The 15,518-nt window shown below is 47.2% G+C and overlaps 1 long non-coding RNA gene across 1 annotated transcript in view; it reads right to left on the minus strand.

Annotated features, from left to right (window-relative positions):
* Window positions 1–8,508: 8,508 nt before the first annotated feature.
* Window positions 8,509–15,518, minus strand: part of LOC105491889 (uncharacterized) — a 46,030-nt gene continuing 39,020 nt past the window's right edge. The window contains exons 2-3 of the long non-coding RNA XR_011607313.1: window positions 9,429–9,519; window positions 8,509–8,741 (exon numbers count right to left, since the gene is read on the minus strand). This is a non-coding gene — a long non-coding RNA (uncharacterized lncRNA). The remainder of the gene's footprint in view (window positions 8,742–9,428; window positions 9,520–15,518) is intronic.

Consider the following 15,518-nt stretch of genomic DNA (forward strand, 5'->3'; position numbering starts at 1 on the left):
TTACACAGAGAGAAGACCAGATCTCCTCCCGATGACCCGGCTTCATTGCCCCCAATGACCACTGTGCAGAAAGGAAAACTGGCTTCACCCCAGCAATTATTCCATGCAGCAGCCAAGGGTGCCTCAGGCCTTCGGAAGCACCCCCTGCTCTGCCTCCCTGACTTGAGACCCTGGAGACATCTTGCTTAGTTATAAGGCTTTTCCTTCTCCTGGAAACCCATGGGCTTAGTCACATGAGCAATTTGAGTCTTACAGGCAAACACCGAACACCACGAGGAACGTGTGAGAGCAATGCTTCTCCGTGAACACAGTGGAGGAAAGCTCTTTATGCAAACTACAACACTGAACTAATTCATCTGTCAGCCAAAACGTTTCAATGTATCCCCGTCATATGAAAACGGTAGGTGAACAGTTCCGTTCCGAAAGCTTCCGGGTTAGAGAAGGAGCTACACAGCACGGCCCATTGCTTGTGGCTCGCAGCTCGAGAAAGTGGAGGGCAGAGCCCCACACGCAGCACCAGAGACATGCTGCGAACCTCCACCCAGGTGACAGACGCCGGCCATTCACACGTCCATTGACTCCCCATCCCTGACTCCTCACTTCGCGGCAGCTGAGAAGACAGCAGCTTTCTTCTCCGAGCTTCTACTTGTAGTTTTACTTGACTGTGTCTTCTGAATTACAGTTCAGATTTTGAAACTTCCCCATGCCCTTAGCTCTTTATTCCTGCACTTTTCTTCTTTATCTATTGTATTTCTTTAGATGTGCTCCTCATCACACCCAGGATAGTATACGGAATAATCCAAAAACCAACCTGACACTTATCTTTGAGTTTCTGGAATAAACACTTTAGTATAAATCATTGTTTCCAAGATGCGCTTCCGTGATCACCACTTTAGCCAAAAGTTAGTTGCCATATTTCTCTTCCTTCAAATTAAATATTTTATCAAGATGATACATTAACGTATTCTTAAGTCAACTAGAACTATTTGGCTCATACTAATCACAAAAAAGACCCTCCTTCTCACTTAGATTCTTAGAAGCAGACACTCTAAACTCTCCACCTGCTATTAAAGGTATAAGAAAGTTGTATTAGTGCCCTTGCAGGAACAAATGCAGCCACTCTCCATTACTCATGCTAGTGGGAATATAAATAACTTGGGAAAATGAAATCCATTGAGTTCAGGAGCTTTCTTCCCCCATTTACTTCAATCTTTCCACCCTGCAAGCATTTGACAAGCACCAGTAACAAGCGGCAAAATGGACCGGCTGATTCCATCTTCTCTCCATCCTTTCCAGCACGTGGCTCAGGTGCAGAGGACATGGGAGCATTTGGAGGCGTCGCCTCCCTCCATGCCTTGTCATCCACTTTGGAATGCTCCATGTCCTCTGCACCTGAGCCACCACCTGGAGACCCCACCTGCACCTGGACATGCCACTGCCTCCATATTTCTTTTTAAGAAACTTGCTATGAAAGCCCCTTCCTCACCCTGTCTCTTTGTCCTCATCCTCTTGACTGACTCATTAAGCGGTCTGCATGAGCGCTTAGGCCTCGCCCATGTAGAAAAGTATATTTTAAACCTTTTTTGAAAACCTGGTTTTACCCTCACACTTTCTATCCTTCTCATGACATTTGAATGAGAAGGAAAAAATAATAGTACAGAGGGTCATTGCCCTTTATGGAATCGGATTACGGAATTTACTACCTAAGAGACCCTGGGGAAGTTACTGAACTTCTCAAAGCTGCCTTTGCCTTATCAATAAAATGGGGATTGAATGTCATGTGCTTCCCGGGTTACTGTGGAAACTAAATGAGATTGCATGTGTGATTACTCAGTACGGTCCTAGCAGTGTACTGTGTGACCAATAAATAAAGTGAGGACCTTTGGCTTCTGCAGTCAGAAGTTCAACAATAGGCCGGGCGCGGTGGCTCACGCCTGCAATCCCAGCACTTTGAGAGGCCGAGACGGGCAGATCACCCAAAGTCAGGAGTTCGAGACCAGCCTGACCAACATGGTGAAACCCTGTCTCTACTCAAAATACAAAAATTAGCTGGGTGTGGTGGTGCATGCCTGTAATCCCAGCCACTTGAGAGGCTGAGGCAGGAGCATTGCTTGAACCCGGGAGGCAGAGGTTGCAGTGAGTCGAGATGGCACCACTGCACTCCAGCCTGGGCAACAAGAGCGAAACTCAGTCTAAAAAAAAAAAAAAAAAAAAAAAAAAAAAAATTCAACAATAACCCCACTTCTGTCTTGGCATTTATTCTGTTCCTCTTTATAGCTTTTGACGATCATGACTGTCTTCTTACTCATTTCTGTCTCGTAGCACATACCACACCAATCACAGAAAAAGAAAATCTGAATTTAAATTGAAAAACTCACTACTATTTTTAAATTTAAAGTTTTAAAGCAGAGCTAAATCCTACTTCAACTTGAAACAAGATACATGGAAGTGTTAGCACAGCACTGAAACAGACTCACAACGAAAGGCCAAGGATGAAAATACAGAGCTTTGAAAACCAAGTGTATTTAGGGTACATGGCTTAGAAGGAAAGGAGTCTACATTAAAATATTGCAGAAGCACCGGGCGCGGGGGCTCATGCCTGTAATCCCTGCACTTTGGGAGGTCGAGGTGGGCAGATCACGAGGTCAGGAGATCGAGACCATCCTGGCTAACACAGTGAAACCCCGTCTCTACTAAAAATACAAAAATTAGCCAGGCGTGGTGGCGGCGCCTGTGGTCCCAGCTACTCAGGAGGCTGAGGCAGGAGAATGGCGTGAACCCAGGAGGCAGAGGTTGCAGTGAGCTCAGATCGTGCAACTACACTCCAGCGAGACTCCGTCTAAAATATATATATATATGTGTGTGTGTGTATATATATATAAAAATATGTGTGTGTGTATATATATATTGCTGAAGCACAGGCAGAAGAAACATTTCAACAAGAGGCACAGTAAAATCCTCATCACCAGACAAAACAAGGCATTAAAGGGTGAGACTTCCAGACACAGTGGTGCTGAGATATGGCCAGTTTTGTACGATGTGTTTGCCGTGTAATGAGAGATTTTATGGAAAGAAAAATAATAATAAGCAAGCTGTCTTCATCCCAATGCCACTCCCAAATGCAGCCCTTTTGGTGCCAATCTTTCTAATAGATTTTAAATCCAGCTCGTGCATGTCCACACAGTTGCAATGACTGCAGAAGGACTGTTCCAGTTGGGGGATTTTCCGAGCATCCTGCCTCTTCCCTCTTTTTCCTGTTTGTGATTTGCTTGCTCATTAGCACGAGTTTGAAAGGATGGAGAGATGGAATCAGCCAGTCAATTCTACTGCTTGTTAGTGGTGCTTGTCAAACGCTGGCTGGGTGGAAAGGTTGAAATCAATGGGGGAAGAGAGCTTCTGAGTTCAATGGATTTCATTTTCCCAAGTCACCCCTGCTCCCATTAGCACGGATCATTAAGAGTGGCTGCATTTGCTCCTATGTAATCAGATAATCTGTAGGGAAATGGAAGTTGGATTCCTATATGTCTCTATGTTAGATGCTTAGAAAGGAGCATCTGCAGATACTCTGCATTGCTTAATTTTGAGCAAACCACAAGTGGAAATGAGAAGCACTAATGAAGATATTTGTTAGTTCATTATGGGGAAAACTCAGTTATCAGGGAATTGAAAGCAGGCAATTTTCCTGGTCTCAGGGAAGAGCACAGGAGAAAGCAAAATGCATTTAGAATCTAACTAAAGAAACATTAAAAGCATAAATGAAGTATGAGATTCATTTACAGCCTATTCAATAACAGTTAATGTCAGGGATCCAAATTTCAGCCCCTCGCAGGAATCATGCGGAGACCGATGATGCCATACGTCAGAGAACTTGGTAAATTAGATGCTCTGCTGTGTGAAATCAGCTCTGCACCTGAGAAGCAGCCCGGGTTATTTTACACATACTGTCATCACACATGGGAGTCACGGGACCTGCGCTCTGTCCTCCGTGCCCAGGCAGGTGGCATGGTGCCCTGAACACAGCGATCGTTCCCAGGCCTGCAGTCCCTCCTGGGAGGTGTGAGACTTGCTGCCCACTGGACTCAGCCCTTCACAATCCTGGCCTCAGGCGGATGCAATCCCTGTTCCTCCCGGGTACCTTATCAATCAGAGTAAAATGATTCTGAGTGTCCGTCCTGTGGTGAAAGGAGCTGGGCACATTCCTCAGCCCCGGGCTCAAAACTCCCTGAGCCTAGCACAAACACATCCCATCCTCCCATCCCACCACCATATATCTCTCAAACTCCCTGAGCTCAGTACAAACACCACCTGGAAAGTCTCCGATAAGGAGACAGCCGTTCAAGGTTACTGAAAGCGCAGGAATTTCTTTGTTCCCCTACAACTTTCGGGCTATAAAAAGCAAACGCTCGCATTGTTCGGGGCCCTCTTGTATACTGTGTAAAGGAGGGACCAAGTTCGAACTTGTAGTAAAGATCCTTGCCGCTTGGCTTTGACTCTGGACTCTGGTGGTCTTCTTTGGGGAACAAACAGTCTGGGCATAACAGTGGATGCACCTTCAAGGCCCTCACACCACATGCATGGATGTGGCCTGCCCACCAGGCCCCTGGAACTCAGACCTTGTGTTGTTGATGGACAGCCTAGTTCAGAGAAAACTAGACACGAATTGAATATATGATGTTATGCAATTTGACTCAGAAAAGCATCCCCACATCATCTCATTTTCATCATCACACTGTGACACGATTCTCCTCCGTGAAGCCCGAAGGCAGAGCAGGGAGCGATTGAATTTTTGTGTCTTCCCCGGGCTCAGCATGGACCCTGATGGGGTGGATCAGAACACGCTGGTTGCAAGAATAAAGGAGACTTGCTGGTCTTGGTGCCCTTCTCAGCAACACAAGCTTACGTGTGACTTATGGAGTTTTCAAATAGGCTCCTGGGACAGGGACAAAGGCATTTAGAGGAACATGAAACCAAAATTGGCAGGGACAAATGTTTGGCCTGACGGTCCTGCCTCCCTTGCTCTGCGATTGCACAACTATTTCATTTGCAGGGGGCTCGTCCACGCCCATACACACCGTGCTTGAGACTCATCTTCCTCTTGAGTCCACACCTCCATGCGATACAAAGAAAAACACGCAGGACACCAATTCCTGGCATCTGACTCCTCGGGCATCAGTGAGATTTCTGCCTGTTTTAGTCCCAGGCGTGGACTACACACAGAGGATCCTTCTTCCTCCCCTGCGCCTCTCCAAGAAGGCATGGGACCCAACTGCACATGGCTTTGCATGGATTTGAGTCGGGGAGCGACTGCCCCTAGCTTTGCATGGATTTGAGTCGGGGCGCGACTGTCCGTGGCTTTGCATGGATGAGGACACCTGCCGCCAGCTCCCCTCCATTCCCGAAGAAGACAACACAGGACAAAGAGGTCGCCGGGTCGCTTAGGAGGCGGAAGCAGATGGCCAAGTCCACAGGCTCCCCTTCCTGGGCTGGGGTCCGCTGTGCACACCTCCAGTCCAGGACAGACGAGCCACACCACGGCCAAGACCAGCTGGAATCCACTGGGTGCCCAGAGAGCCAAGGCCGCTTTACCCAGGACAGAGCACCTCGCATGCACCCCTCCAAATGCTCAGAGGCCCCCTGGGCAGGTGCAAGGCGGAGGCAGAGCACCGGCAGGACTGCGAGTGGACCCACAGGATCTTGGGCCCTCAAATGAGAAGATGTGAACAGGAAGCCTGTAACCCACACCCAAGTCAGCGAAAAGTGCGTGTGCCTGTGTGTGCGTGTGCGTGCGTGTGCGCGTGTGCGTGCGTGTGTGCGTGTGCGTGCGTGTGCGCGTGTGCGTGCGGGTGTGCGCCCGTGTGCGTTGCGTGTGTGCGTGTGCGTGCGTGTGCGTGTGTGTGATGACTCAGCAAGATGGTGGCCCGTCTGGAATGGAGCATGAAGAAGACACAGATGTTCCGAATCGCCCACGAAGCCGGGAGCGCTTTGCCTCCCCCACCCGGAGCCACAGCTTGCAGAGCAGCCCCTGCCAGATGCCGGCGCCCGCGCTCCTCAGGCTGCTGCTGTGCCCACGCGATGTCCCAAGCCACGGCCGACGCCGGGTGCCTTCACTTCCCCACGTGTGTCCCTGATAACCTCTGAATTTCTTCCTCACGTGCAAGAATGAATTAAGGCATAATTTTAGAGTGGGCAGGAAACTCAGAGACTGTGTCACCCAATCTCCTCACGTTAAAGCTGGAGAGGACATGACCCAGAGACACAAGGCACGTGTCCCCAAACCACACAACGGATCAATGTCACCATTGATGCTGACATCCAGTCCTCCCGGCCCCATGATTATTTCTGCCACCCCAGGCTGACTCAATTCAGCTGCACAAGATGTAGACTATATAAAAATCTGTGATAATCTATAGAACGTGCTTTCTCGTGGAAGAAAGGTAGCCTGTCCTTCCCCGTGTGCCATGGAGAAGGCACCTGCCCAGCTCCCAAACTCACACGTAGGAAGGTTTTCATCACCCAAACCAGCAGAGCCAGCAGCAGGCCAATAAGGAAGGCTGTCCTGCAACAAAAAAAGGACCCTGATGGCTTCAGCTCACTCACTCATCCGCCAAACGTCTGAGTGCCTTTTCCATGCCTAACGTTGTTCTGGTTTGGGGGAATGGAGTGTGGATCGAAAAAGATTACACCAGCTGCCTCCACTATTTAACAATAACAACAGCCGCCAACGGTTTAGAAAATTCACAGTTGGGGGCTGGGCACGGTGGCTCACACCTGTAATCCCAGCACTTTGGAAGGCCGAGGCAATTGGATCACGAGGTCCGGAGATCGAGACCATCCTGGCTAACACAGTGAAACCCTGTCCCTACTAAAAATACAAAACATTAGCCAGGTGTGGTGGTGGGCGCCTGTAGTCCCCAGCCACTCGGGAGGCTGAAGCAGGAGAATGGCGTGAACCCGGGAGGCAGAGCTTGCAGTGAGCCGAGATCGCGCCACTGCACCCCAGCCTGGATGACAGAGTGAGACTCCGTCTCAAAAAAAAAAAAAAAGGAAAAAGAAAATTCACAGTTGCTTCATTCAGAAGTTCCAGGTCATGGTCTGTGAAAATGAACAACAGAGTTAGGAAGCCACAGAGTAGAAAGCAGTGTCAGACTTTATCAAATCCAACCCCTGTTTTATTTAGAAAAGAAGAAAACAGAAGTGGGTCCCCCCAAATCTGCCTCACTGCCCATCCCAGCTGCAACCCAGGCAGGTGTGGGAAAAACACCATCGTCTCTGTATCCCCACTCCCAGCACTTCCCCGGAAAGCAAGTGGATTTTCTACAATCTGTGAGTCAGCACATAACACCCTTTGTTTCTGGAGCAGAGCACGGAAGTGGGGAAGGAGCGTGGCCTGTTGCCTGCACAAGTGTCACGACAGTGGGCAGGAGATGCACAGCCTGGAAAGCCACAGCCACCTTTGATGCTCACTCTCTGTAAGGTGTTTTTTTTCATCCAGGGAAAGGACCCACTTCTCTTTGCCTCAACTGAATCCCTGGGGAAAAGAAAGAGAAATCCACAGAAGCCACTTATGTCTCTTTTTCTTTCAGACTTTCATTGTTTCCTAGCCAACCTTGTCACAGACCTTCAGTGGTGTCCTTATGAAGCTTCTGTTACATGTCCTGATCAGCTCCTTCCTGTACTATGAGACCTATGACTTCAGGGAACTTTCCAGGACTTTATTCCCACACAAATAACGTTTTCTCCTTTTGCTTGTTTCTTTCAATATAACTTTCCTAATCACATCAACCTCAGCAAGACAACCACTCCTCACTGTTCTCGAACTAGAGCACCGTTTAAAACACTCACCTTTGTGGTCCAAAAGTCAGTTACACAAAAGCCTCCCGAGAATCCAAACTCCCCCACCTCTCCGGGAGTCTGTTTCCCATGTGGCAACCCTGGACACTGAACCAAGGCTTGTCCTAACCCCCAGCCTCCACCAAACCATGCCCAACCCTGGACACTGGACCAAGGCTTGTCCTAACGCCCGGCATCCACCAAACCATGCCCAACCTGTGGTCCTTGGGGACACTGGAAAATGGACTGCCCTCAATGGGGAACCTTCCTTGTTCAGGTGCGGCTCATGATGAAGCCCCCCGACTATCACAGGAGGAAATCTGGTCACTGCCAGCACTGACCATGGAGGACTGAGCATGCCCAGGATCCTTCGCCCCCATGTCCAGTGAGTCCACGGAACCCAGGGTAACTGGGACGGTGTCTGGTAATAGGCCTTGGTGAGAGATGAACAGTTTTTAACTTCTGGCTTCTTCAAACTTCCTCGGAAAGGAGGAGTGGGAAAGATGTCTTTTTAGGTTGCGTGTTGTCTGTGTGACTTGGCAGAGTCTTAATTGCAATATGCAAGTGTGTTGCAATGAAAAACATACAAAGAGATGCTTTTATTTGCTTAAAATTCTTATCAATAAAACATGTTGGAAATGTTTGCATTTCCATAATTGATCAGCTGGTGCATTAATGTCAAATTAAATAAATGCCTTTTATTGATTTTTTTATAAACTTTAAACAGCAAGCCGGAGCTGATGAGTGATGTTAAAATCCACAAAGTCCTGAGACAGGGTTCAGAGTCACAGGGTTTTATCCATGAAGCACACTGGGGATGTTTCCATTTCCAGAATTGATGAGCTCACTGATGATTCTCAAATTAAATAAAAGCCTTCAAACTGATGCATAAAAAGTCTCCAAAACGTGAACTGCAAAAAGAGTGATTCCAAAATCAGCAGCAGCAGCAGCATGAGCACAGAGCACACGCATGGGACTGTTACAAGGAGTCGCCGAACCCTTCGTATTAGGACAAAAGGGGGCTTCACGGAGCCTCCTTGTTTATTGCGTGGAGTCAGAGCCACTCCGTGCAGTTGTGTGAGCAGCCCAGGACTCCTAACCATGCTGGGAGAGCAGCCCAGAAAACAGCAGCAGGCTGTGTGCGGGGATGCCCACCTGAACCCCAGCTCTGCCACCCCAGCTCTGGGCCTGAATCCAGCCAAAGTTTCTCCCTGGCACAGCGGTGACGGTGACGCCTCCCTCACAAGATTGTTGGGAGGGTTACCTGCAATGGAGCATGCAAACGCCTCCACTGCAAGGGTTTAAACCTATGAAAACCCCACAACAAGACGAAAATAAAACCAGTAAGATGCACACATGCCTACGTATACATAAGGTATATGTGCACATATGCAACTGTCACACTGGTAATACCATGAACGTATAAAGAGTGAGTCCACTTCTGCGGGAAAATAATATTGGCCAGACATTGTGACTCACACTGTGGGAGGCTGAGGCGGGTGGATCGTTTGAGCCCAGGAGTTCAAGACCAGCCTGGGCAATATAACAAGGCTCTGTCTCTACTAAAAATACAAAAACTTAGTTGGGCATGGTGGTACCTGTAGTTCCATTGCTGGAGCCTGGGAGGCAGAGGTCTCAGTGAGCTGAGATGACACCACTGCACTCCAGCCTGGGCAACAGAGAGAGACCCTGTCAAGAAAGAAAGAGAGAGAGAAAGAGAGAGAGATAGAGAGAAAGAAAGAGAGGAAGGAAGGAAGGAAGGAAGGAAGGAAGGAAGGAAGGAAGGAAGGAAGGAAGGAAGGAAGGAAGGAAGGAAGGAAGGGAAGGAAGGAAGGAAGGAGAGAGAAGGGAAGGAAGGAAAGGAAGCAAGGAAAGGAAAGAAAGTAAGGAAAGAAAGAAAAGAAAGAAAGGATGAAAGGAAGGAAGGAGGGAAGGAAGGAGGGAAGGAAGGAAAGGAAGGAAGGAAAGGAAGGAAAGAAAGGAAAAAAAGAAGGAAGGAAGGAAAGAAGGAAGGAAGGAAGGAGAAAATATTAATATCATAAAGTAGTATGCAAAATTGATACCCAAGGACATTTACTTTAGCATGTTTATGATAAAACGCCAAGAACAACCCAAATGCCCAAGAGTAGAGGAAGCGTCAAGAAATAGACACATATTATTCATAGGAAGGGACACTGTTATACCTCCTGTGAGAGTGTTGTCTCTGGGTACAACTGATAACGCTCACAGCCCTCACACTGAAGCGGACAGCGTGGAAATCACCCCTGCAATTCTGCACAGGCTCATGTACACACGGAGGAAAGACGCCAAGAACTTCAACTCTTCATATTCAGTTTCGAAATGTTTGCTGTTGTGGCTGTTTTGGGTTTTTTTATTTAAGTTTTAAGGTCAGGGGTACATGTGCAGGTTTGTTTCACAGGGAAACTCACACCAAGGGAGTTTGTTGTACAGATTATTTCAGCACCCAGGTATTAAGCCTAGTACCCATTATTTTTTCTGATCCTCTCCCTCCTCCCGCCCTCCACCCTCCATGGGCCCCAGTGTCGGTTGTTCCCCTCTGGAGGTTGGAAGGTGGAAGGAGGTAGAGTAGCAGAAAAAAATAATTATTGCGTAGCAAGCTTAATACGTGGGTGATGAAATAATCTATACAACAAACTCTTATGACATGATTTTGACTATATAACAAACCTGCACATGTACCCCTGAACTTAAAAGTTAAAAAATTTTCTTTTTTTTTTTTTTAGACGGAGTCTTACTCTGTTGCCCAGGCTAGAATGCAATGGTGCTATCTCAGCTCATGGCAACCTCCACCTCCCCAGTTCAAGCGATTCTCCTGCCTCAGTCTCCTGAGTAGCTGGGATTACAGGTGCCCACCACCACCATGTCCAGCTAATTTTTGTATTTGTAGTAGAGACAGGGTTTCACCATATTGGCCAGGCCATTCTCAAACTCCTGACCTCAGGTGATGTGCCTGCCTCAGCCTCCCAAAGTGCTGGGATTACAGGTGTAAGCCACTGCACCCAGGCAAAAAGTAATCACCTACAGGAAAAAAGTAAGGTAGAAGGACCAAGAATCATGGTGAGCCATATAAAGATAATAATAATAATAGTGTTTCTGTTATTCAAAATAGAATGGTGTTGACCTTACACAAAACAGAGGGAATGCCACATTACAAATCACAACTTCAGTCATTTTGGACCTGTAAAATCATGTTGCCTTTATCATCTCTTATTCATTAAAAGCACTTGTGAGGACTTAACTGTACATTTTATGTACTTAAATGACATTAAAATGTAGATTTAAAAGGATTTACTATCCTCACTTTATGCAAAACTAGTAAAATAAAACTATTTAAGTGGGAAAATAATTACCCCTAATTGCAATATGATACTATTTTTCAATATATTAATTGGGAGATCTTTTTGCATTGATGATTCAAATCGGTTCATTTCTATCTAAATTTTTATTGATTGATTGATTGATTGATTTTGAGATGGAGTCTCACTCTGTTGCCCAGGCTGGAGTGCAGTGGTGCAATCTCAGCTCACTGCAAGCTCTGTGTCCTAGGTTCACGCCATTCTCCTGCCTCAGCCTCCCGAGTAGCTGGGACTACAGGCGCCCGTCACCACGCCTGGCTAATTTTTTTGAATTTTTAGTAGAGACGGGGTTTCACCATATTAGCCAGGATGGTCTCGATCTCCTGACCTCATGATCAGCCCGCCTCAGCCTCCCAAAGTGCTGGGATTACAGGCAAGAGCCACCATGCCCAGCCCATTTCTAACTGAATTTTAAAGGGCTCCTAATATCATTACCTGATCTTTTTATTTAAAATGTTTAAACAACTTGCTGCTTCTCTAGCATCTAGAATCTACACTATCACATAGAACAGAGATAGTCACAGATTCAGGGTATATGGCATGATAAAATCTGCATTTTTTAGAGAATTAGGTCATTCCACAGCTAAGTCAGTAGCCTGAGTCCCTGTCCTTCATCCTCTGGGGTCCCTTCCCTGCCGGGCGCAGGGTTCTAGTGTCAGGTCCTCACTCAGTGGGACCTTTCTCAGCATCTCAGACAGAAGGACTGTCTGGAATTACAGGGCACAAACAATTGTCTGTCTTGCTAGGAAGTCTCATCTGTTCTTATGAAAGCTGTCCAATTAGTCTTTAGTTGAATCATAACTGGATTTATAACCTTTTCCATCTATTGCCATTTGGGAGTGGATATCTTCACCAAGTGATTTTTTTCCCTCTCTATTTAATACCGAGGTTACTTACTGGATAAGCAAAGGAGATATTATTGATGAAATGCTCTCATAGTACATCAGCTTGAGTCTGTCAGCTCAATCAATAATTTATGCCCGAGGGCCAAATAAAAAGAGGGAAATTTTCAAGTTTTTATCGACTATCAAACTCCAGACTGTCAGCTTCTCCTGATATAAATCTATTTTAATTTCTGTTTCTTCTGAGTCTCTTAGCTTCCCAACTACTGTACTTAAAGTAAAAAGGGGCTATAAGAGAGCATATTGGTGAAATACAGTGTAAATAATTCAAAAACATAAAAGTCATGGGCCTCAGGTAGGAAACACACCCACCATACTTTCTGCTCAGCCGATGACCTCCTGTTCATCCGTTGTCACTAGCAAAAAGCATATTTATGCTCTAGTTGACCAAGGGAAGTCAGTGAAGTCTTTGACGTAGGAACAGAGAATACATGTGGCTGCTCTGAACCAGATCTGTGGTGTCTACCTTATGCTACTCTCGAGTTAACCAAGCAGGATAAACACCTGCTTTCAGGACACATGGGTGCATCAGGATTACTTAATGCATACTTGACTATAGAAAACAGAAATAGGGGCCAGGTGTGGTGGCTCATGCCTGTAATCCCAGCACTTTGGGAGGCCAAGGTGGGCGGATCACTTGAAGTTGGGAGTTCGAGACCAGCCTGGCCAACATGGTGAAACTCTGTCTCTACTAAAAATACAAAACATTAGCCGGGCGTGGTGGCGGGCGCCTGTAGTCCCAGCTACTTGGGAGGCTGAGGCAGGAGAATCGCTTGAACCTGGGAGGTGGAGACTGCAGTGAGATGAGATTGCACCACTGCACTCCAGCCCTGGGGACAGAGCAAGACTCTGTCTCAAAGAAAAGAAAAAAGAAAAAAAAGGAAAAAAAAAAGTAAAGAAAAGAAAAGAAAGAAAAAGAGAAAAAGAAAAGAAAAGAAAATAAAAAAAGAAAAGAAAAAAAAAAGAAAAGAGGAATCAGTCAATAGTCCATGAACAGGATGAACACACCCCCGTTGTGCTGGCTTCAGTGACAGGAAACCTCGGAAGGAGAGCTGATCTTTGCTATTCCTGGTGGCTGTGCTGAGTAAGTGACTCCCTGAGTAAACTGAGAAAGTACTGATCAAACCCAACCCTTTCAAGGTAGACAAAACATGACACCCTTCAAAGTCAGAGACAGTCACCAGACGCCATATAATGTACGTGCGTCCATTCAGTCAGCACAGTTAGTACTTGCCAAGTTCCAGGGACTCTACAGAGCCTCTATGAACAGAAGCAAACAATGTCTCCCCACTCTCGGGGATCTTTCAGTCTAATGAGAATTTGATGTAAAGTAAAACTTCAAATAGGGATTTGAAATGGTTCTCAATTTAAGGTGTGATATAATAATTTTCATTCACAACGCAAGGGCTTTTGTGAGAAATATAGACAATATTGTCTGGGAATTTTGTTTTCTACTAAGAATAGCTGGTCGTCCAGCAGCTCACGCCCACCAGGTGGGGGGTACAAAATTCAGTCTCGAATTATCCATGATCTCCAGGAAAATTTTCCACAATTCTTTGACTTTGCTCAGGCTCTCATCCTAGACAGCAATTCTCCCTCCAATTCAACTTCCCACCCATTTGGAGGCTGAGCCACCCTGGACCCCTCTTCCAGGAGGCCCTCCCGGGTGTCTTGGAGGGATGCACTTCTCCCCTCTCCACATCTGTGCCAGGCTCTGTCACAGTCAGCTGTGCACACACGGGAAGCCACTGTGCTCACCGGTGACACGAATGCACTGCCTTCCTCAGTGGCTGGGATGGGGCTTGTTCATGGGCCTAGGCCCCAGCAAACAAAACAATAGCTGGCTCGAGTCCATGCTTCATGGATGTTTTTAAAGGAATTAAATGGTGATGACATTTAAAGCAGGGGTCCTGAATCCCCGGGCCATGGCCTGCTAGGAACCCAGACACACAGCAGGAGGTGAGTGGCAGTCCAGCAAGTGAGCCAGCGAAGCTTCATCTGTATTTACAGCTGCTCCCCACTGCTCACAGGACCGCCTGAGCTCCGCCTCCTGTCACATCAGTGGCTGCATTAGATTCTCCTCGGAGCTCGAACCCTGTTGTGAACTGTGCGTGCGAGGGATCTGGGTGGTACGCTCCTTATGAGAATCTAACTAATGCCTGATGACCTGCGCTGTCTCCCATCAGCCTGAGATGGGACCCTCTAGATGAAGGAAAGCAGGCTCCGGCGCCCACTGATTCCACAGGATGGTGAGTGGTGTAATTAGTTCATTATCTGTTACAATGTAATAATAATAGAAATAAAGTGCACAGTACATGTAAATGCACTTGAGTCATCCTGAAGCCATCCCCTCACCCCGTCCATGGAAAAATTGTCTTGCACGGGTTCCTAGTGCCAAAAAGGTTGGGGACCACTGATTTAAGGCATCAGGGAACTGAATGGTTAAGGTGCGAGTTAAATTATCACCCACGGGGCAAGTCAGTGATCATTTTACCAGTGGAAAGCTAAGGAGTCGGCTATGGTTCCCTCCCACACACTGTTACAGGGGAGCAGGGACACCATCGGGTAGAAATCCCACCTCCCCACAAGGTTCAGCCATCCTCAGAGGCCTCCCTGTGCCCCGCAGGGAGCCCAGGGCTCTGCCCCACCATCATAGGCTTCATCTGAGCCCAGCTTTGACCCCTGTCCTCCTCCGCCTTTAGTGAGGCTGATGAAGCACCCCTGACATTCAGCCATTCGAGAGCCTTCCATGGATTCTTCTAGGAGGAGGAGTGGGATCTGATCAGCTATTCTCTTTCCACGTCTCTCATCAAATCCTTGGTCCTACAGACTGATAGGGAACTCCTCCAAGACATACGTCCCTGAAGAGAAGGAACCCTGGTTACACACGATGAGATTTGGTTCCTCTCAGGTTATCTTGACCACCCGGGGATGTTCAGCCCCATAGCTAACTGGCTCAAGGAAGGCGTTGAAGGGCAGGAGGAGACTTTTGGGGGTCTCCTGAAAGGCTCGATAAAACCCTTTACAGTAGCCCAGGAACCTGGGTCATCGCGGGCCTTCGTGTTGACAGTACAGGCACACACATGCCCACAGGCACGTCTGAGTCCCCTGGCTCTGGAATGACTTCAGTTCGTTCGTCTAACCACCCCGCTCGTGGACATCGACCTGACTTGAGGACTCCTTAATCCACATAAATCCTGGCAAGCACAGGACCTTTGCAATAATTTTTCCCAGTCATGGACATAACTTACAAGCACTGCTGAATGTGGGCCTACTTGGCTCCACACAATAATAAATGTAAGTCATAAAATCCAAAACATATGCCAATACAGGACTCACATATAAATAGCTAGCAGACATTATCCTGAAAGATAGTTTCAGTATAATTTTATAACATTGCAAGCAAGGA

The sequence above is a fragment of the Macaca nemestrina genome, chromosome 8, assembly GCF_043159975.1.
Source record: "Macaca nemestrina isolate mMacNem1 chromosome 8, mMacNem.hap1, whole genome shotgun sequence".
Taxonomy (NCBI): domain Eukaryota; kingdom Metazoa; phylum Chordata; class Mammalia; order Primates; family Cercopithecidae; genus Macaca; species Macaca nemestrina.